The 21,243-nt window shown below is 56.1% G+C and overlaps 1 long non-coding RNA gene across 1 annotated transcript; it reads right to left on the bottom strand.

Annotated features, from left to right (window-relative positions):
• Positions 1-292: 292 nt before the first annotated feature.
• On the bottom strand, positions 293-13,779 carry LOC123926048. The gene is made up of 3 exons (XR_006815146.1): positions 13,654-13,779; positions 13,351-13,530; positions 293-5,424 (listed from the first exon to the last, which is right to left on the bottom strand). It is a non-coding gene; the product is annotated as an uncharacterized LOC123926048 (long non-coding RNA).
• Positions 13,780-21,243: the final 7,464 nt, after the last annotated feature.

Below are 21,243 nucleotides of genomic sequence, written 5' to 3'. Positions count from 1 at the left end.
GGAACCCATGGAGAAGGAGAAGGAAGGTTTCAGAGAATTTAAAGAGCACAACAGTGTATCCGAGTTCATCAGTCCTAACCTGAGAGAAGTGCTGACATTGAAGGCAAGAGACAGGGAGGAAAGAGGCTTTCCAGCCCCCACGCCCCCCACCTTGTAATGTTGTAACACAGCAGAGGTTTGCAGCTGGAAAACAACCAGCTCTTTTTCTCTTGAATTTCTCTCCGTCCCAGTCTCCGAGAACCTCCTAGAATTTCAGGACACACTGGTTGGATTTCTAAATGCATCAAAATTTTCAAGACTTTTTTTTTTAGTCAGTTAAAATCTTTATTTTTTTCTCAAGCAAAAAATCTTACCCAGAGCTTTAACATGTCTGACACAGAAAAAAATCAATGCATTTTCTCCAGGCAAAGTAGTTTGCTTGGCAGAAGCCCTCTTATGTCCTAGAATCCTGAGGTTTCTTCAGCCCAGTTTTGATCACCTCTCACCCGAATCAGCTTCCTTCTCTTACAGCTGCGAAAACTGAAGCAGGAGGCTCAGGGGCTTGCAGAAGCTCCCCCCACCCCCCACAATAAGGTACATCTTACACCCCCCGGACACCTGGCCAGGGTTCAAACCCTGGCACAAGACTTTCCTTAGCCTGAAACTGTAAATTTGGACAAAATTAGAGCTTGTGAGGACACTTGGCAAGTGTGTCGCTGCCGGGGCAGAGGGGAAGGGAGGGCGTCATGCTGCCATGGTTACGCTGGCCCAGGAAGTGACCTTTCGCTCCAGAGTCCTGGAATGGATGCCTCCTTCCTGCTGGGCTGGGGGCGGAGGAGGATGGCCAGAGCTAAGGTGGAGGGCCTTATAAGGCCTCTAACACCCCTCCATCCCTCCCCTCCCGCCCCCAGCTCCAATACCACACCAGAAACATGGAGGGAACCCAGGGCTCCTCCCTCCTCTGGGCCTCCCTCTTCAAGTGGAAATTAGCGATGATGATGATGATGTGTGTGTGTGTGTGTGTGTGTGTGTGTGTGTGTGGCCATGAGGGGTGGCCCTGAGCTGGACCTCCAAACACAGTCCAGGGGCCCAGATCCAACCCAGAGTCCAGTGAGCCGAGCCCCTCGGATCCGCAAGATGGTTCCTAGCCCAGGGAATGCAGGAGGTGAAGAGCAAGCCGCCGACTCCGGAGGAGATGAGACCCTTGCGGGGACAAACAGGGAAAGGGGCACTTCAAACACAGCAGAAGGACTGCTTTGATGTTGTGGGGGATGAAGCACAGAGGCAGGAAGAAAGGGCCACTTTGTCTCCATATGGGAGGGGCTGGAGGAGGGAGATAAGGTACGTGTCTCTGACCAAGCTGGGGTCTTGAAGGACGAGAAGGAGTTTTCCAGGAGAAAAAATGGGAGGGATGGAGGAAGAAAGGGACAGAGATTAGCATTCAGGATGACAAAGCAGATGGTGTCCAAACCTGTGAGGACCTGGACAGGGCCCGGGAGAACCTGGTGTGGCCACAGGTGGGGCTGCAGAGGCCTTGGGCAGACAGAAGGGAAAGTGACGAACAGATGTGAACATCTGGGTCACATCCCGTGGGTGAGTAGTTTTCAATCTACTGGTGGCCCAAAAAGTGTTTCAGGAGGGCCCCCAAAAGTGGGTAGGGAGTAAGCTCTGGGTCCCTCCTTCCTCCATTTTATATTCTGGGGCTTCACACAGGAAAACGTTTGAATTACGTCCCCAGTGGTTAAAAACAAAACAAAACAAAACAAAAAGTGAAAAATCCATCCATGAGCCGTGCTAGCCCTTGTTGATTCGCCTCAAACTCTGGGTCCTGGCTGCTCTCTCTTCTTGGCCCTCTTCTTCAGGCCCTCAGGGCCCTTCAAAGGCCTCCTCACCCGGCAGAGCCCGGGAGGGCGGGCACCAAGGGATAGATAGGTTGGCCCAGCTTCCCTGCCCAGCAGGGTCCCGTGGGGACAGCCCCCTCCGCAGGCTTCCTTGGCTTTGAAGTTGTTGTGCTTGTTGTCTCATTTGCATTTATGTCACAGAGGAGTCAGCAGGAACCAAAATACAGAACTAGGAAAGAAAACAGCTGTGCTGGGAAAGGCAGCGGGCCGCAGTCCCTCTGGGGGAAGTCAGCGGTCCAGACTCGGGCTGTGGTCGTCGTCCTGGCCATGGGCTCCCCACGGCCCCACTCAGACCCTCCCTCCTCCAGGACACCTTCCTGAAGCCACATGGAATGACTCCCTCTTTCTGGGTCTACCCGCCTCATTTAGAACCTGAAGAACTGTAACGATGCAGCCAGTGGTTCAGCACGATCTGGAACCCCAGAGCCAGCACTGGTCCACAGGGCACCTGTGAGCACAGTAGGAAAAGGCGGTCCGTCCTCTAGGTGGGCACAGCTCTGTGCCACTGCCTTTCTCCCAGGCACAGCTACACCTGCCCCACCTGCAAAGTCAACAGCTGGTGGGATCCTGCCTCACAGAGGGGAAACTGAAGCTCTATTCATGTTGGGGCAGCTCCTCCCTAGAGGGCCAAGGCCTTGATGCTGATCCCGCCGCTCTGGCTGTGAACGTCGACCCAGCATTCCCAGGAGCCGTGTGCTGGGCTCCCTGTCTGTCCCGAGGAGTTCTCACCTCTGGCAGCTGAGGGGGGGTGGGGGGGGGCACTTGGCCAGGCCCAGCCAGGGCCACAGCTGTGCTGATCCAAGCCCCAGGCCAGAAGCCAGCCTCTGCTGGCAGACGTCACCGCTACACTGGTCAGAGGGCAGTGCCGGCTCTCGGCTCATTGTCCTGTGGCTTCCACAGCAGCCTAGGAAAGGAGCCGTGTCTCCACTGGGTCAGTGAGTATTTCCCTGCCAGCAGCTCCCACAAGCAGCCTCAGAGTGACCAACAGAATTCAGCAAGGACTTCTGATGCGACAGCAGGCATCCACAGACCCGTGTAGACGGGTAGCCCGAAGCACCATCTCATATCATCTCACCGAGCCTTCCCACACCATGGCACTCACTCTCCTCCCCTGTCCCTATGGCCGACATCATAACTGACCACTGTGCTTCTTGTATCCCTGGACTGAACCTCAGAATCCTTCTCAACTCCGTGCTCTAGGCAGCCAGCACAGAGCTCTTAGAGTCTGTACAGAAGAAGAATCCTACCTTGGCTATCCCTCGTGTGTTCGAGTGTGTGGATTGAGAGATGAGGAAGCAGAAGGCCAGCCACAGCTGTGGGGGAAAGCCAGCATCCCGTCTACCCCAGGCCCAAGGCTCTTTTCTTCTGAAGTGGAGACTCTTCTGGTTAGGGATTTTCCACCAAATGTAGGGGTTATTTTTGGGGGGGTCTGCCCACAGTCCTGTTCATGCGTGTTCCTTTAATGCCTACCCTGGAGGCCTTCATCCCAGGCTTTGGTGCATCAGAAGCACCTGCCCCCATCCTCCACTCCTCCCCCATGGCAGCTCTGGGGGGCCCAGGGGCAGCAGGACCCGCCTGTGCTTCCCATACTGGCCCCTCGGCACACGTGGCTGAATGTGACCAGGGAAGGAATGGGCCAGGCGCGAGGAAGAAGGGCCAGGAAAGACCCAGGGCCTGGGGCTGACTTGGCTGTAGGCTCAGGGAGCATCTGCAGAACCAACCATGACCCCTTTCTAGACTTGCACTTGATAAGAAGGATGCTCACAGGCTGACTTGGGGGCACTCTGAGTCCAGGAGTTCAGGCAAGTGGGGCTAGCATGTCCACAAAGGCTTCTGGGAACTCAAAACTCAGCCTGACCAGAGACTTGTCCATTCACTCCTTCATGCATTCATGCATTCATGCATTCAACCAAGGCTGCCTGGCCCCAGGCATCTGGCTGCTGGGACACCACAGCAAGCAGAACTGGCAGAAACAGCCAGGCCTCCCTGGGGAGGGCAGACAGCACACGAGATACAGGAGGAAAATGCATGTGATAAGCGCTGGGGGAAAGACAGAGAGGAAATGCTTGGGAGAGCGTGGAAAGTTGAGCCGAGGTGGCCAGGGAGGCCTCCAAGTCAGAAGACCGCCCCCCTGCAGAACGCACTCTCTGACAGCGGGAATGGTGGTGCGGTTCTGGGAAAGACCTCCGCGCGCGCCTCTCCCAGGCAGCGGGACCAGTGCCCGCGGAGCAGGAGAGAAACAGTGGGGGCCCTGGGCTGGGAGTAGGGGGGCATGAGTGGACCGCAGTGGGCTGAGGTCTGAGGGCCAGGAGGTGGGAGGAGCAGAGGTTAGATAGTGTAGACCCCAGCCCGTGTAGACCTGCCATGTGTTATGTAATGACCTGTCATGGGTCGAATTGGGGTCCCCCCAAAAGATATGTCTATATTCTGACCCTCAGAACCATTTGGAAAAGGTGGCTTTTGTAGATGTAATTAGGGATTGTGAGATGGGCTCATCCAGTGACAAAGGTCCTCATAAGAGACGCTCAGAGGATGGACATGGAGCAGAGGAGACAACGTGAATATGGAGACAGACAAAGGAGGGACGAAGCCCCAGGCCTTCCAGAAGCTGGAAGAGGCCAGGAAGGATCCTGCCTGGAGCCTCCAGATGGTGTCCTTCTTCCGTGCAGGGGGTCAGCCCTGCCGGCGCCTGTCAGATGCCATCACCTCCCCTACCCAGCCTGCCCAGAAAGCTGATACAAGATCCCAGGCTCCGAAGGGCCAGAGCACAGCAGGCCACCTGTGTGGCCGGTACCAAAGTCTGACAACAAACACCCCGACGGGAAGTCCTCGAGTGGCTTCCGACTCCGAGCAGCAGAGGCTTTCAGGCGCCTGGTGGCCGTGCTCACCTGACAGGCTGTTTGTGGCCAGGCAGTGGGTAGCCTCAAGCGAGACCGGGTCCTGTTTCTGTGAAGCGGGAGAAGGGTGTCCAGGCAGGAAGGGTCGCAGGAGGGCTGTTTCTTGCTCCAGGAAGATGACGGAAGATTTCTCTTCCCTTGGCGGCTCCCCTCGAGGACAGAACCGGTGGCATCACAGGGACACGGGCACAGATGGAGATGCCCCTCTTCAAAGGACAGACTTTGATTGTGCCCCCGGCGTTGTGAGGACAGCTGTAAACTCTCAGCGCCTGGCTGGCTGCCCCCAGCCCCCCGGCGAGACCACCCTGCCCCCGTGTCCTGGCCTGCAGCCCGGCTTTCCTCCTGAGGGCTCACCACGGCTTGGAGAGGCCAGGCTTGCCAGCACTCCAGGGTGAGTATCACGTAATGCAGGGGAGGGGGGCTGAGGGCCACGGTGGGGACCCCGGGTGGCTGTGCGGAAAAATACCAGCTCCGCTCTTTGTCCTGGGCCAGTAGCTTCAACCCTCCGCGCCTCAGTTTCCTCGAATGCCACGGGGAGACAATACGCTGCGCTTCGCAGCGTCCGACGAAGATCGCCCAAGTCGGTTGAGGTGAAACGCCGAGGCAGTGCCAGGGCTGTCGGCCTCACACCTGCGCTGACTCTGAATCTAGAAATACAGGTGGATCCAGTCAGCCGGCGGGCCCCGGCCATCTGTCGAGCTCCGTCAGGCGGGGAAGGGGTGGGATGAGGGGCCAATGAGTCAGACACAGCTGGGACCTGGGAGCACAGGGAGGCCAAGGAGCTGCTTCTGGGTGGGAGGCAGGCCCCGCAGGCCCTCTGTGATGACCCAAACCCCACTGTTGCCCTCAGAGCACCCCAGAGCCTGTCAACACACCCTTCTACCGGCTTCTGTGAAGAGGAAATGGACGTTTCCTCTCACCTGCCCCGGCGTCTCCCAGACCCTGGAGAGCTGGGAGGAGAGGAAGGCCACGGGCAAACCGGACGAGAGGAGGATACCGGGAATGAGGATTAGGCTCAAGCCTGGGGCCAAAGGGCATGCACAGAGCCCAGAACCTGAGGTCCAAGCCACGCGGAAGTGCCAGGGCCAGTGGGCTGCCTGGGCTCTGCCTCAGCACCCTTACCCGTCCAGCTGGAGGGGCGTGGGGAATCCAGCAAGGGCAGCCCGAGAGCTGCTGAGACCCGGATGACTCGATGCATTGGCATCGCTCATTCATTTATTCGTTCAGATGTTGGCTAAGTGCCAACTCCGCACCAGGCACCAGGGACACAGCAGTAAACGGAGAGCTGCCGGGACCCACGGGTCCAGTTGGAGGTTCTGGGGCTCCAGAACCCATAGGAGCCTCTGTCCCCTTTCTCTCCACTTCTGGAGCATGAGACCTGCACCACCCCTGCTCCCGTAACTCCCCTCCCCAGCTGCAAGGGGGATGGATCCTAGGATCCGGGAGCCGGGGTCCCCACTCCCAGGTGTCACAGCTTCTCCTGTATGGCCGGGAAGTGAGTGATCTGCTAGGAGGACTCTCACTGAGCACGCCATCGATCCTCTCATGCACGGACCATGCACAGACCACACGGCGGGAGGAAAAGCCTTCCTGCTCAGGCAAGTCCGTGCTTCCCCTCTGGGACAGGGGACAGGCCATAGACCTTGGTGGCCAGTTCTGTGTCTACGCGATGCTGGGGCCCGAGGACAACACTCCTCGCAGAGGTCCTCCTCAGGACTTCTCATGGGACCCCTTTCACTAATGGGACCCAAACATTTAGTTCTGGGCCCCTGGCCTCCAGCAGCTAAGAGGTTAAGGAGGTTGTATGTGGGGAAAGGGGTGGGTGACAATTCTGTTCCAAGCACCAGGGACCCAGTAGTGAACTAAGAGTCACTGGGACACACTGGCTTTTGTTTAGTGACCAAAAACCCCATAGATGGATACATATATAAGTACATACAAAGTCCGAGGTTACTGACTGTATGTTGGTGTGTATGAATGTATCCGATCCACGGTGGGCTCTTGGCTTAGAGGAAAGCAATCATTTCCCCCGGCCCTTCAGGGATCAAGGTCAGTCCTCCTGGACCCAAGGATGGTCCTTCCCACCTGCAGCGGCATTTTACCTACAGAGCCCCGCCTGGCAGCTGCCTTCTGCGCTTAGGCTCCTGGGGGGATCAGATCCTGCCCCAGCTCAGGGCTGAGCTGAACTGTGGCAAGTAGAAACTTCCGGGCCTCGCAGAGCAGAGGTCCAAGGCTGTAGTGGAACATTAACCTGAGGAAGGCAGTCGAGTCAGATGTGAGTTCTCCAGGGCCAAGTTCAGAAAGGTTCACACCCACGCTTCACCTCACGGTCAAGGCAACTCCCCAATTCTGCTTCCTCCCTGCGGTGTCCGACCGATAGAGCCCCACTGCAGGCATCTCTATGCTGCTGTACCAGGCAGGGGTGGGGACAGGGGACAGGTTCTGAGTGTTCTGCAGCACAGGGAACGTTCTGGCCTGCACTTTAGAGGGACCGATGAGCTCACCAGGTCGGCCAGGGCGAGAATCCACCCCTTGCTGTTCCCAGGGCTGAGCTTGTGGCAGGCTGTGCTTCTGTCCTTCGGGCAGCCCCACGTGCCAGGGAGGCTGTGCCTGGCTGTTTTTCTCTCAAGGCCCCTCCACCCCAGTGAACCCAAGCCTCCCTGCGGAGATGGCAACACAGAGCCACTCAGCTACAGAGACGCAGGGACACACCCGCTGGCCTTCCCCACCTTCTCGCCATGGTGTGGAGGACAGTGAACACTCTGAGACCCGTGCAAATGTCTTCCTTCACGAAAGCTGGACCGCATCCCAAGGCAAGGACTCTAGCTTCTGTCTTTCCTGACGACCGAGCCAGGGATGGCAAACATCTAAGACCCAGCCTGGGAGGGCGCTATCAGGACAGAACAAACTGAGGGTCTCACACTGAGGGTCTTTTGCACGGGCCCTAATTTGTTTTTGATCTTTTTTTTTGCTTTTCCATTTTTTTTTTAAGGAACAAATTTTATTGGATGTTTATGGATTTATTTTGACTTCTTTTTTTAAAATAAACATTTAATGTATTATTTGTTTCAGGGGTACAGGTCTGTGAATCATCAGTCTTACACAATTCACAGCACTCATCATAGCACATACCCTCCCCAATGTCCGTCACCCAGGGATCCTGGTTTTATTTATTTTTTTATTTTTTTAAAGATTTTATTTATTTATTTTTTAAATTTATTTATTATAAGCAAAGGGAATGGAAGAGGGAGACACAGACTCCCCGCTGAGCAGGGAGCCCCATGCAGGGCTTGATCCCAGGACCCTGAGATCATGACCCAAGCCTAAGGCGGATGCTTAATGACTGAGCCACCCAGGTGCCCTGGGCCCCCTGGCTTTTAGTGACTGATTAGCACCTCCCCTTTGGAGAACTCAGCCCTGGTTTTCTGGTGACAGGATTGCTGTCCACTGCTTCTGGGCAGCTGACTGGCCTAAAGTCAAGGTGAGACAGGGCCCCCTGGGCTTGACCAGGCTGTGCATTTTCTGGGGAGGAGGGCAGCAGGCCAGGGAATGGTGTTCCTGAGAGTGCCATCTCCGCTGTCTCAGAATCTTGGGTCTTACACCGCTTAGGTTTCTCTGTCCTCTGATCCTGGGAGTTTACAGGCCCAGAACTCAATGCTTTGGGATCTGGAAGAGAGCTTTGAAGTAAGACAGCCCACCCTGGCACTTGGAAGTTAAACAGCCTCAGCCAGTGGCTCCAACACCCTACCTTCCCCTAGCAAGAGCCTTGTCCCTCAGTGGGTTTCCATGGGTGCAGGGTCTGGTCTCCAAACAATCCGCTGAGTAAGCTGCGGCAGTGCCCGCCCCCACCTCCAGGGGGAGCCAGAGCAGAGCAGCATACAATTGTGCGGATGCTCTTCCAGCAACCTGAGAGAGGAGCGGTTCTCACCTCCCACTAAGGGATCCTGTTCTCGAAGACAGAACCTGGGGCACGGTGGGGGGTCACTGGTGCCAACCATCCAACAATGTAGTTGTAAAGACAAGCTTTCCACACATGAAGCAGCCGGGGATCCCATGAAAGACTAAGGATCTGTGTGGTCAGCAGAAAGCACTGGAAGGATCCAGAAGAAACTGGCCCAGGGCTGACGGAAAGGGAAGACTTCCAGGAAGAGGCTGGCTTTGGAGGTGCCCATGGCTATTAAGTCCTGGATTCATCCCTTTCCTCAGATGCCAGCAAGGGTGTACAGATCCCTACACGGTCCACACAGCCTGCTTCACTCCTCACCACAGGCAGGCCAAGGGGGAACAAACATCCAGTGTCAGAGATGATCTAACGGAGGCTCCAGAAGCTCAGAGTCTCACCAGGATCGTGTGGCGACGTCAGGCAGAGACAGAGGCCAACCCCGTTCTCCTGACTCCTAGGGCGATAGCGGCTTCCCACCTAGCAGCTCGACCGGACCCATGAGCACAGCCGCGCCTGCGGAGCTGATCTGGGGACTGGTTCTTGATGCTGTCATCCGGGCTTGGATTGTGGTTATACTCTTGGTCGCTGGCCCTCACACTCTCTGACCTGCCGTCACTGCTAGCACCTAGACGTCCTGCTCTCCAGGCCCTTTTGCCCTGGACCTTCCCTCAGGCTCCTTCCCCATCCCCAGCCTCTCCTCCACCCTCTGGAACACTGAGTGGTCTCGTGACATGCCTACCGCTCTCGGAGGGCAGGGGATGGTGCCAGCTTCCATGCCTTAGAGATCGTGCCTGAAGGGAAAGCATCACGACTTACGCTGCCTGAGCCACGGTCATCGTGTGTCGACAGAGCCCTGTCATCCATACATGTATGTATGCTTTTTAAAATTGGGAACATACAATTGCTTTGCAGTCTACTTTGATCAATAATACTTCATAGCTCTTTTTGCTTTGCATGAACATTCTTCAAAAATACCATTTTAAAGGGCTGTGTAATCATATACCTCCATTGTAAACTCTTTCATTTTTCATCTATTTTGGAGTATCTGGGCTTCTATTTTTTTGTTACTATACATTCCCTTCATGGATCATCTTTGTCCATAATTTTTTGTTTGAATTTCTAATTATTTCCTCAGAGAAAAGTCCAAGGCATTTACGTTTTCTAGTTAAATATCCTTGGTGCATTCTGCCCAAGTATTTCTAGAGCGGTTGTCCGTGACTTGTCCGTGACTTTCATGCCCCCACCAGCGGAGGCCTGAGAGAGAGTGTCGTGGGTCTGCACCAGCTCATGGCAATACCAGCAAACCCAATTCTATTCTAAAAGGCAAGTAATGTTATTTCAAAATTAGAACTTACATGATGATCAAGGACACAAAAATGCTCATAATTATTAAGCCATCTTTAACTTTTTGGGTGGGTTCTCTGCTTTCTTCACGAGCTTTTCTAACAGGGTTGTTTTTTTTTTTAAGATTTTATTTATTGGACGGAGAGAGACACAGTGAGAGAGAACACAAGCAGGAGGAATGGGAGAGGGAGAAGCAGGCTTCCTGCCAAGCAGGGAGCCCAATGCAAGGCTCGAACCCAGGACCCTGGGATCGTGACCTGGGATCATCTGATGGCAGATGTTGAACTGGCTGAGCCGCCCAGGTGTCCCTTTTCTAACACAGTTTTGAGGGGCTTATATAAAAATCATCCTACATGCTCTCTCTACATTGCCGCTGTGACAATATGTTTTACTAGTGTGTTGTTTCCTTTTATTTTTGTTTTCGATGGTTTTGAACCCCCAATGTTTTACATTTTCACATTGTCAAAGCCACTGGCTTTTCGTCTTGTGATACTGTCCATTACTTAGAAAGTCCTTCCTGGGAAATAGTTTTTTTAAATGGGTCAAGAGGTAGACTCTTCCTCCCCTTGGTTCTCTATTTTTGGTAAATTTTGAACAAACATCCTTTTCCCAAATCCCCTTTTCCCTGGACCATCTGGCCTGTACTTGCTTTTATTTCTCCCTCCCCTGGGGCCAGCGGGTGGGAGTGGGAAGAGGCTCTCACAGTGCACTGACCTCTGGGTGTTGAAACTGGAGCGGGGCCTCTGGGCCCTAGAAATGGTTTGTTCTCCACCTTTTAAATGTAATGTATCTGCAAACAAAGGCTCTCGTGTATGGGCCTTAGACCAACTCACAGGGCTTATTGGCTGTGCTCTTGGGCAAGACAGTCCTGGCTCCTTGATGGCCAAAGTGCCTGGGGGCCTTGAGGGTCTTTGGAGGGCATAATGTGGTTCCACCATTTTTGTCTCTTACTCCCTTGCAGCCCAGAGAGTGTCCCACAGCTCAGCTTCCACAGTGCATGGAGCCAAAATGGCACCCTGTGGAGAGTTCGCTCGGCTCACAGCAGGGTTCTCCACGTTCTGACCCCAGCTCTGCCTCCTCAAAGCTGTACAACCTTCAGGAGCTTCCCTTCTGTGCAAGGAGGACCATAATACCCAGCTCGCAGGGTAGGCACGAGGATTAGAGGCGACACCGGGCACACAGGAGGCCCAGTATTGCTTGTGCATCTCAGGATGATGCTTCAGCTGCCAGTGAACGAACCAGATCTGTGCACACTGTGTCTCAAGAAGGGAACAACATGCCAAAGAGAGCCCAAGTGTGGGACTGGGGAGGGAGCCGAGAGAGCTCCAGGACTCTTTCATTGTTATTTCTCTACTGTTTGGAGATAATAGATGCTCAGTCCTTCAAAGCATCAAAGGATTCTAGGAGAGGAAATTTGGTGTCACAGCTAAGCCAAGGGGCTTTGAAGTCTAGAGCTCAGGTCCTAACAGTTTCCGGATCTACCCTTTCCGAGACTGTATGACCTTGGGCAAGTCACCACTCTTCTGTAAGCCTTAGTTTCTGGATCATAAAATGGGACTATCAGCAGGGCCCCTCTTGTAGGGCGTTGTGGGGATTAAAAAAAATCTATAAAATTAGGGTGAATATATACCTATCTTCCAAACCAGGGCACTTTTGAAAGAGAAAAGCAGTGCTATTAATAATTGTTTAGCAACCCAGGACTGGCCCAGGCAAACCAGGGCACATGGCTACACAGCGTAAAGGCCTTGGCGCAGAGCCTGACCAAATACACCCTCTGTGACAGCAGCCGATTTACTGAGTATGTGGTTTCTCTCACAGCTGGGCAGCTCATGCTGGAGACAGAAAAGAACCATCTCAGCAGAGGACTCTGGATGGAGGAGGGGCCAGGGGCTAGGACTCAGGGGGAGCCAGGAGCCACCAGAGCCTCACCCAGCCCTCGGAGCCCTCCAGGAGGTCGTCCTTCCTTGAAGGAGGTGGTGAGGGACCAAGTCCCTTTCCCAGGGTTGCTGCAAGGGAGCCCTGCTTGGACTGGCCCCTCTCTACTCTGTCCCATGGGATCAAATTAAGGCCAACTCTGGCAAAGCAAAGTTACTGCCTGAGTCTGGCTCTTTCCTTCTTGGGCCCTCGGGGGCCATGCTGAACCGCATCTCAGTAGCTCCAGAGGTCACAGCCTTGTCCCCCTTGACCTTGCGCGGGCCCCTCATCCCTCCCCACAAGGCAGCCCGACGCAGAGTGCATGGCCTGTGTGTGTGCAATCCCTCTCAGGCCCTCAGCTCCCCTCCAGGCATTAGCACAAACACATTCCTGAAGATAGGCAGGAACTGGGAGTGACTCAGTCCTCAGGAATGTGCAATCTGATCCCCTCGCTTGGGGGGCAAATTCCTCATTCTAAGGTGGGCAGCTAGCTGGCCGGACCCAGAAGCCCTAGAGGGTACGGTCTAGACCAGCTAGGAGGGAACAGGCTCTCTCTGCAGCAGCCTTCAGACCCCAGACCCAAACGGTATTCCAGGGGTGGTTGCCAGGTCAAGGCAATGCTCAGAGACCCCATTCCATGTTCAGGGCCAGTGTTTAGATCGCTGGAGCAAGCAGGCCAAGTCCCAGAGGCAGGAGTCTGGAAGCAGAACCGTGGGGGGGATGGGCACCCCACCCCTCCCCAGGCCTATCCCCTGAGCTATGGGAGAGAAGAGAAGCTTCTAGATGCCAGACTGAGAAAGCAGTCTGTCCTCACTTCCTGGCCTTCCAGCGGTCCTGCAAGACCCTGGCTCTCTGCAGGTGGGAGGCGTCAGCTCTGGGGTCACTCATGCCCTGCCTGGCCCAGCCTCAGCCCACGATTCTCTGCACCCTTGTGCAGGACCACCAAACAGTTTGAACAGGCAATCTTTTAAAATCGTAGACGTCCCCCATTTGATGACTCTGAGGCTGGACATTCCATAGAGGAACAACACACTAGTTGAGCCTAAGTCTGTGAGTCAGGTACCAAATATGGTGAGACCGAAACCCTAAGTAATAGAACACAAATAAGAAACGCAGGCCCTTTGACCTGAAATGGACTCCTGGGCAGCTGGGGGGGGGGACCCAGTTCTGGGACGAAACAAGGCACAGTGTCTGGCCATCACCGTAAGCAGAAGAGTGCGCTGGCCAGGTCCACAGAGTTACCTGTCTGCCAGCCACCCTGAGACATGGCAGAGACCTCACGCGCCAACCCCCCCCCCCCAGCTGCGTGGTCGGGTGCACACTAGCAGTGCTGGGCCCCAGGTGTCACGATGGCCATGACAGGGGAACTCACCAGAAAGGGTCATGGCCACAGCCTTCCTCTGTTAGACAACTCCCAGGCAAGGGGAGCCCACCTCCTCCCATCACAGAAGATGATGTGAGGCTCCCGTCCCCTCCTCACTCCTCCATCAGAGCGGTAGGTAGCTGGGACGTGTGCTTGACTAGTCGAACCCTTGTCCCTGGGGCTTGGCATCTGGAGGGAGTGATACAAAGCTTCGGAGAGAGGCCGACAGGACTGGGGAGTCCAGCAGGGTCCACCTGGGGCGTGGAAGGTAGCACACAGTTCCCATGGGGGACACTGTCCAAAGGTGCTCACCTCCCTTGTTCTCCAGCCTTCCTGATAACCCAGTGTGAGCAGCCCAATATTCTTCCATTAAAATCTTTTCCTAAGTAAGTTAGCCAGAGCTGGTTTCTGTGGTTTTCCCATGAAGACCAAGTGCAGTAGATCAGCGGGTGCCAAGGCCAGCCCAGTTCAGAGGGGTTATCCAGGGTGCCAGGGCCCCACCTTCGTTTGCATATGTCTTGCTCTAGAATCCCTGCTTGATTAAGATGTGAGCAGAGGTTGGGGGTGGCTGGGGATGTTGGTTTTGGGGGCTGGGGGAGCTGGTCTCACTTAGGGTGAGAGTGGCAGGTAGGCAAGAAGACGAGGGGGAGTTGAGGCAGTCAGGGGTCCAGGGCTGGGACTCGTCGTTGGCCTGAGCAGAGGAGGCAGGTACCCCTCTCCACCCCCATCCAGCTCGCAGCTTGGCAGGCACGGAGGGATCAAAGGTGGTTCAGGAGCAGAGGCAGGGAGAAGTTCTCAAGAACTGCCGGGGCGGGGGGGGGGGGGGGGGGGGGGGGGGACACGGCACATCTGGGAGTAGCCCAGATTCAAGGACTCATGCCGGCCCAGGCTGTCAGTGCCTCGAGCCTTGTCTCTCAGCAGGGCATGGAGTCCTGAAGCCTGGGCTGCCAGGATAGCCCACAGGCTCTGGAGGCTCGGGCCCTCCAAGACGGTCCCGGCTGGATCTGAACCCGCAGTGGGAGGAGCCCCAGCATAGTGTGCTTGTTCCTGTTTGACAGTGTCCCTCCCTGGAGCAGGCTGAGCCGATCCGGGCCAGCAGGCTGACAGTCCTCCCACTGTCCCTCTGTGGGCACAGGCAGTGGCCTCCCATCTGCCCCTTAGCTGACCTCGTAGGGACCCATGGAAGCCGAGTGGAGGAGGGGGTGGCAAGTCCCCGATGGTAAGGTCCGGGGCAGAAGAAGAGGTTACAATGTAAGGGGCTGACGTGTATAGGGGGTGCCTGTCCCTGGGGCCCTCTCAGCTGGAGATGGAGAAATGGTCACCCCAGGGCACCTGCCCGGGCACACGGCGCGTGCCCGCTGCCCCCAGCCCTTCCTCACTTCTTCATGCTACTGAGAGGCCAGCCCTCCCCAGGACATGCTTTCCCACCCGCCCTCCCTCTTCACAGCCTGCACACCCCAGGTGGACAAGCACCCCAGGACCACCTCTGTTGGCCCTCCCTCTGCAGCCCTGCCGTGTCCCACCCCGCACAGGGAGGGCTGCGTCTCCCAGGGCGGTTTTGTACAGCCTGAGGCTCTGCCTCCTTTCAGTAGATGAGGAGCCTTCCTCTGCGGGAAGCCAGAAAAGGGGGTGGACAGAACCTAGAAGGGCACCATGTTTTCCTGCCCGAAGTTCAGTCCATAATTCCCTCCCCTTGAGTGTGGGCAGGACCTGGGACTTGGTCCTAGTTCATAGACGATGAAGGGATTCTGCAGGTGTTGTTAAGATCCCAAATCAGTTAGTTTTGAGCTCATCAAAACAGAGATTATTCTGTGTGGGGCTGGCTTAATGGAGTAAGAACCCTTAAACATGGGATTGGGCCTGCTCTGAGTGGAGAGCCCATCCTTGCCAGCTTGATGGACTAAACAGCCATCAAGGAGGCCCACCTGGCAAGGAAGCACAGGTGGTCTCGATCAGGGGGTGGCCTCGATCAGGGGGCGGCCTCCAGCTGAGAGGCAGAAAGAGCGAGGGGCCTCGGTCATCCCGCTGCAAGGAAATGCCTGCACTCAGGTGCAGACTCTTCCCCACCTGAGCCCCCCGATGAGAATGCTGCCAGTTTCCACTTAGACTACAGTCTTAGGGGGCCCTGAGCAAAGGATCCAGCTAAGCTGGGCCCAGATTCCTGACCCACAGCAACATGAGATGAGAGGATGAACGTGTGCGTTTTTAAGCTGCTAAATTTATGGTAATTTGCCAAAGAGAGAAAGCTCATGAGTTGGAAGGGTTGGGGTGTTAACCTGGAGCTTGGAATGGGAATGGGGTGTCTTGCCATCTTTAGAGTCAGAGCCCTGAACCCAAGCCCCCAAGGGCCAGAGTCCACAGCTGCATAGTGGCCTGCTCCAAGCAGGACCTCACTGGGGCCTCGTCTCCAGGTTTTGCTGAAGAAAACCCACATGCTGGGGAGTATGTGGAGGTGGGGGGGGGGGCCCTTCCTGGGGAGGGTGTCCTCTGCTCTGGCACTCTAGGGCCTCGTCCATACTCAGGCTGCACTCCACAGGAGCAAGGTTCCTGTTCCAAGGTTTGTACACACTGAATTTACATAAGATTTTCAATGAAAACTCGCTGCTCGCCTGCCTGGCGTCCGTTCCCACCAGCAGCTCCTGAGGCCTCCCCCTTTCCCAGCCCACCAGCTCTTGACCATATCTGTCCTGGTGATTTTTGCCAATCTCTCGGGTGTGACATAGTACCTCATTGTTTTAATTTGCATTTCCTTGATAACTAGTGAGGTTTACAACTTCTTTGTGAACTTGTTGGTCATTTGGATTTTGTTTCCTGTGAATTCTCTTTTATATCCTTTGATTCCTCTAAAAAAAAAAAATGATTTTTTGGCTTTTTTCCCCTGGAGGTTTCTAAGGGCACCCAGCTTGATCCGTAGCAAGGGGCACCAGGGCAGCCCGCTCCTCCTCCTTCCCTAGCTCTGGCCACCTGCCCTGTGCCTTCTACGACAGTTCCTTGGGTCTGTGCCCCAGAGGGTGTCGTATGTGAGGGCCTGGAAAGAGCAGAAAAACCAGTCCTAGCTGCCTCTCCTACTGATCCAAAACCTTTTCACTTGCTTTTTTTTCTTTTTTTAAAGCCAGGAGGGAGAAAGTTTCCTGTATTAGGGATATTCTTGTGGGATCTATGGATGAGTGACTGGATACTGATTTTCCTCCCATTGCAGGGACCAAGGCTGCCCGGTGGACCCTCACCCTCCCAAACTATAGTTCCAGAGAACCCGGGAGAAAACACAAATGACCCCTTTGAGCCTGCAGGGCCAGCAGGGGCTTCCGGGGCAAACAATGGTCCTCTGTGTCTGGTTTCTGCTGAGGGCCGGAAGCCCCTGGTGCGTGGCCCACCGATGAGTCATACAGGATATCTCCTGGGCCTGCTTTGTTGTGCCCGAGGATCTCTCAGACCAGCCTGAAACGGCAGATGATCTCATCGGCTGTTCTGGGGAAGCCCTGTCAATGGACAGCCCCGGGAAGCTCACCGCCCACGAACGCCCCAGAGTCCTGGTCCCCCGGCCTTGAGCAAGTTCCAGGAGGCCAAGGCGGGGGTCGGTGGGGGGAGGGGGGGGATACAGGGCCAAGAGAGCCAACAGGAAGAAAACACCCCGCGCTCATGGAGTCCATCCAGGGAAACCCCCACTCCACTCTCTCTGGGCTCCGCACGCGTGTGGTGGCCGCCCAGCTTCAGCTGTGTCCTGGGGAGTTTCCTGAACTCAGGAGAAGCCCTGGGCAAGTGCATTAGGAGCGTCCCAGGCAGGGCTGACCTGGGTCTGGCAGGAAGTCAAGGCGTGGGGTGGCCACTGATCCTGACTTGGCCTGTGAGGCTTGGAAGGGAACAAAGGTCAGACTTTCCACTTGGCTGGATTCAACAGAGATTTCAAAAACAATAAGCCATGTGGTACTGAGGCCATTTCAATTCTTGGAACTTGGTCATTTCTGTTAATGGTGGTTGTTGTTTAAAAGATACCTCCCTGGGACGCCTGGGTGGCTCAGTTGGTTAAGTGGCTGCCTTCGGCTCAGGTCATGATCCCAGCGTCCTGGGATCCAGTCCCTCATTGGGCTCCTTGCTCAGCAGGGAGCCTGCTTCTCCCTCTGCTTCTGCCTGCCACTCTGTCTGCCTGTGCTCACTCTCTCTGACAAATAAATAAATCTTTTTAAAAAAATAAAAATAAAAATAAAATAAAAGATACCTCCCTGCCTGGTACAGAGCATGGCTCCAGAGTCCCAGAGCCACACACGCACTCACTGTGTGGCCTTGACCAAATTACTCTACCTTTCTGAGCCTCAGTTTCCCTGTCAATAAAATGGGATTATGGTACTGCTTCTGAGGCTGCTGTGGGCAGGCCCAGGTGCACAGACGCCAGCCGCCCTGCTCAGAGCCAGTCCTCAGTAACCAGTAGTCTCCTCTCTTCCCTTCCTCACCCCATGGCTTTGGAGAGGCTCTTGGTCAGGCTTCTGTTCTCGTTCACCCGCCAGAAGCTCACAGCGGAACACATGTCTTGGACGGCCCACCTTTCCTCTGGCCCCGGGGATGGGCAGGGCCACCTGCCAGAGCCTCCAAGGAGAGGACTGCCACAGTGGTGTGAGGCCCCAGAATGGGGTCATTGTCGCCTTCTACTGGCACTTCACATCTGAGTGGGTAGCAGGATGAATGATCCCACTCCGAGGACCACCAGGAAACCCTGTAGGGATAGAGCCCAGGCCTGCAGGTATGGGGACCCCAGGGCTCAGCGCCAGAAATCACTGAGACCAAGGCCCCTCCTGGCGGACTGCACCCACCCCAGGCTGAGGGCTGCCCTGAGCAGCTGAAGAGCCGCAGGGAGGAGGCCAGACAGGCCGCGGGCGGGCTGCCTGCCCAGCTCTGCCCTGCGCCTCTCTGGAAGGCCCATCCCACCCCCCACCCCCAGCTTCAATGCCAAGGCCAGATGCCAGGACAGGAGCCCCTCACACGGCCTCCTGTCTGCATGCAGCAGCCGCTCTAAGGACGTCACTAGCCTCAGGCTCAAAAGCGCGAGCATTTCCACTTGAGCGCCAAGCCCTAGTCCCCCTCGCTCCAGCTCCTGCCCAGCTCAACTCCCAGACCACGCTCCAGCCACCAGGAAAGCCCCCTTACGCTTCGCAGGTGGGGGAAGTGGCTTCCCCCCTCTGCCCACGTCGGAGCTGTATGAAAGCCACTGATGGGCCCCAGTGAGCACAGGGAGTTGGGAAGAGGGTGTGAACTAGAACTTCTCTCGGGGAGAACAGGGCACATGATTTCGAAGGATGCTTGGGAGAAGGCAAGACCCCCCAAGAATCACGCTGGGCCCCAAAGACGGTTGGGAGCTTCCTGAGGAGGCCTTTGGTGTCTGTGAATGGGCCGCGTGGGGGGCCAGGGCTGAACGGCTCAGGCCCGCAGAAAGGGTTCTCCTTTCTCGGCTCCCCCCGCCTCTCCCCTACACATACACACCAAGCTGACATTAGAAGAACATCGATTCCTAATGTCCCCACTTCCACGTCCCTGCCCCTACCCCAAGTCCTCGCCGCCCACTCCTGCTTGCCCCGCAAACCCCACTCAGTGGCAGGTGAGGTTTTTGTTCTTTCTCCAGAACGTCTCCTGGGCTTGGCTGTGCCTGTGCTCTGCGGCGTCTGCAAGGACGGGAGGGCGTCCTACCCCGAGCCAGCGGTGGGCACAGTGTGACGCCCCCTTACAGCCCCGCATGTGCGGACGTAGGGGTGCATGCCGAGAGACACGCGTGTGATCACTTCGAGTGTCTACCCCAGATTCGTGCCCTCTTCTGCACCAGAGGTGCTCCTGCCTGGCCCAGGAGCCTCTCAGCCAGCGCCGCACCACTGCAGTCGGTCTTCAAATCCCTGCCCCTCTGTCCTCCTCACTCCACCCGTGATGGCCGGGCCCAAATTCAGGTTCCAATCCTCTCTCTCTTTAAAGATTTTATTTGTTCATTTGAGAGAAAGCACGAGCGGTGGTGGGGGGCTGGTGTGGAGACGGAGAAGCAGGCAGGGAGCCCGATGCTGGGATGCAGAGATCATGATCTGGAGTGAAGGTAGAGGCTTAACCATCTGAGCTATCCAGGCACCCCAGGTTCTAATCCCTTCTACTCCGACCGTGCCCACCGCACCAGACGCAGTCAGGTCAGGAGTGCCCAGCCCAGCTTTGCTCAAGGCAGGACTCCGCCTCCCAGACGCAGCCACAACCCCACTGCTACCCCCTCTCCCCCATGTAGGGCTCCTAGGACACTGTTGCCACTCCTGGTCACTTAGGACGCTGTGTCACGGCCTGTTTTGTACACAGAGCCCCTCTAGCATACACCCTCTGCCCTAAGCCTGTTGCTCCTACACAGCTTACGCTCAAGCCCAGGCCTGGGTCTCCACCGCTGACACCTCTCCACGCGCCATGCTCTCTTCTCCCCTTTACCGGCCACCTAACTGCCATCTGCACAGCCCCGGTCATCCGTCAGTCACCCCCCGTGTTGCCCTCTCTGGCCAACATAACTGCCACGATTTTGCCTTCCTCCGTACTCCTGTGGGCTTGATCATTCCACAAAGTTAGGGTCTTTGAGCCTCAGTCTAATCCACATTATTATGAGCACCTACGACACACAGGACACTGATCCAGACAGGCCTCCAAAGTCAGACTGGCCGAGGCCGGACCGAACACGGACTCCACGCACAAAGCCCTCCGGAATCAGTGTTGCCCTGGGTAGAGCCTCCAGGGACAACCACATGATGCGCCAGTCCAGGCCTGGCCTTCCTCTGGAGCAGTTAGATCCACAGCTAGACCTTCAGGCAAAGGGACGGCCAGAAACGGTAGACCCCAAACAAATTACTGCTGGGAATTCCCAGGAACCATCCATACTGGACGTGTGTCTCTGGGAAAGGATACCTTAGGGGGAATTCTGACTTTATCATTTGTTTTTCACTGAACCGAAGGATATGACTGTGTGTCGTTTGGTTCATAGAAAGCAACCACTCCGTGCAGAACAGAAACAGAAACTTCAGCCTGCGTTGTCCCTCTGGTAATTAATTCCGTTTCCCGGAGGGCAGGGAAGGCCCAGGAAACAACTCGGCGTGATGGGGGTCAGCGTCCATTTCTGTTGTACAATTTAAAAAATCCCCAGATTGTGGCATGCGCCCTGGGCTCACACTGAGGGGGTCACGCCAGTCTCCTCGTCGGCAGGATATCGGGGCACCTCTTACGCTCCGGGCATTCCCAACACAGTGAGCGAGGTAACGAGGTCCCCGCTTCAGAGAGACAGTCATACGGCAGGAAATGACCAAGTCTCTAGAATCAGATCCGAGTCTCAGGGAGACCCCATACAAAGCAGAGAAAATAGGGTGCCCAGTGCTGTGGCTCCCGTGACGGGAGGGTCGGCGTGGGGAAAGCTTCTTAGAGGAGGTAAAACTCGGGTTGGTTCTCTGAGGGCAGGAGAGATGGAGGGACAGGCAGAGTCCCAGCGGGAGGAAGGACATGAGCAGAGACGGAGGGAGAGAAGCCTGGCCAGGAGGAAGATGGGACGGGATGGACCGGAGGTCCCCCTCTCCCAGCGCCTGTCAGGAGTGTCTCAGGCATCACCCTTTTTGTCTGCAGCTGTCTTCTAATGGGGAGTCCCTCCTTGAGTGCAGGCATCCGCGGCCTCACGCCTTAAAGGAATTCTTCAGCTGCTCCTGTCCTCCCTGGAGAGGGTGGGTCAGAGGGAGGGGGTGACCCAGACGCTGTGGAGGAGACACAGGCCAGGGCCCCGCGTGGAAGAGCTCGGGTCTCTGGATGCCGGGCTGGCAGATAATCATGCGGGGCCCTGCCCCGCACCTGCCGCCGCACCGGGGCCTCCAGGGATGCTAGCCTGGCAGCTAGAGACAGGCTGCGGGGTCAGAGCTGGAG

Source organism: Meles meles, chromosome 15 (assembly GCF_922984935.1).
Source record: "Meles meles chromosome 15, mMelMel3.1 paternal haplotype, whole genome shotgun sequence".
In the NCBI taxonomy this organism is placed as follows: domain Eukaryota; kingdom Metazoa; phylum Chordata; class Mammalia; order Carnivora; family Mustelidae; genus Meles; species Meles meles.
The sequence above is the reverse complement of the archived record's forward strand: the minus strand, read 5'-3'. Positions and strand labels throughout refer to the sequence as shown.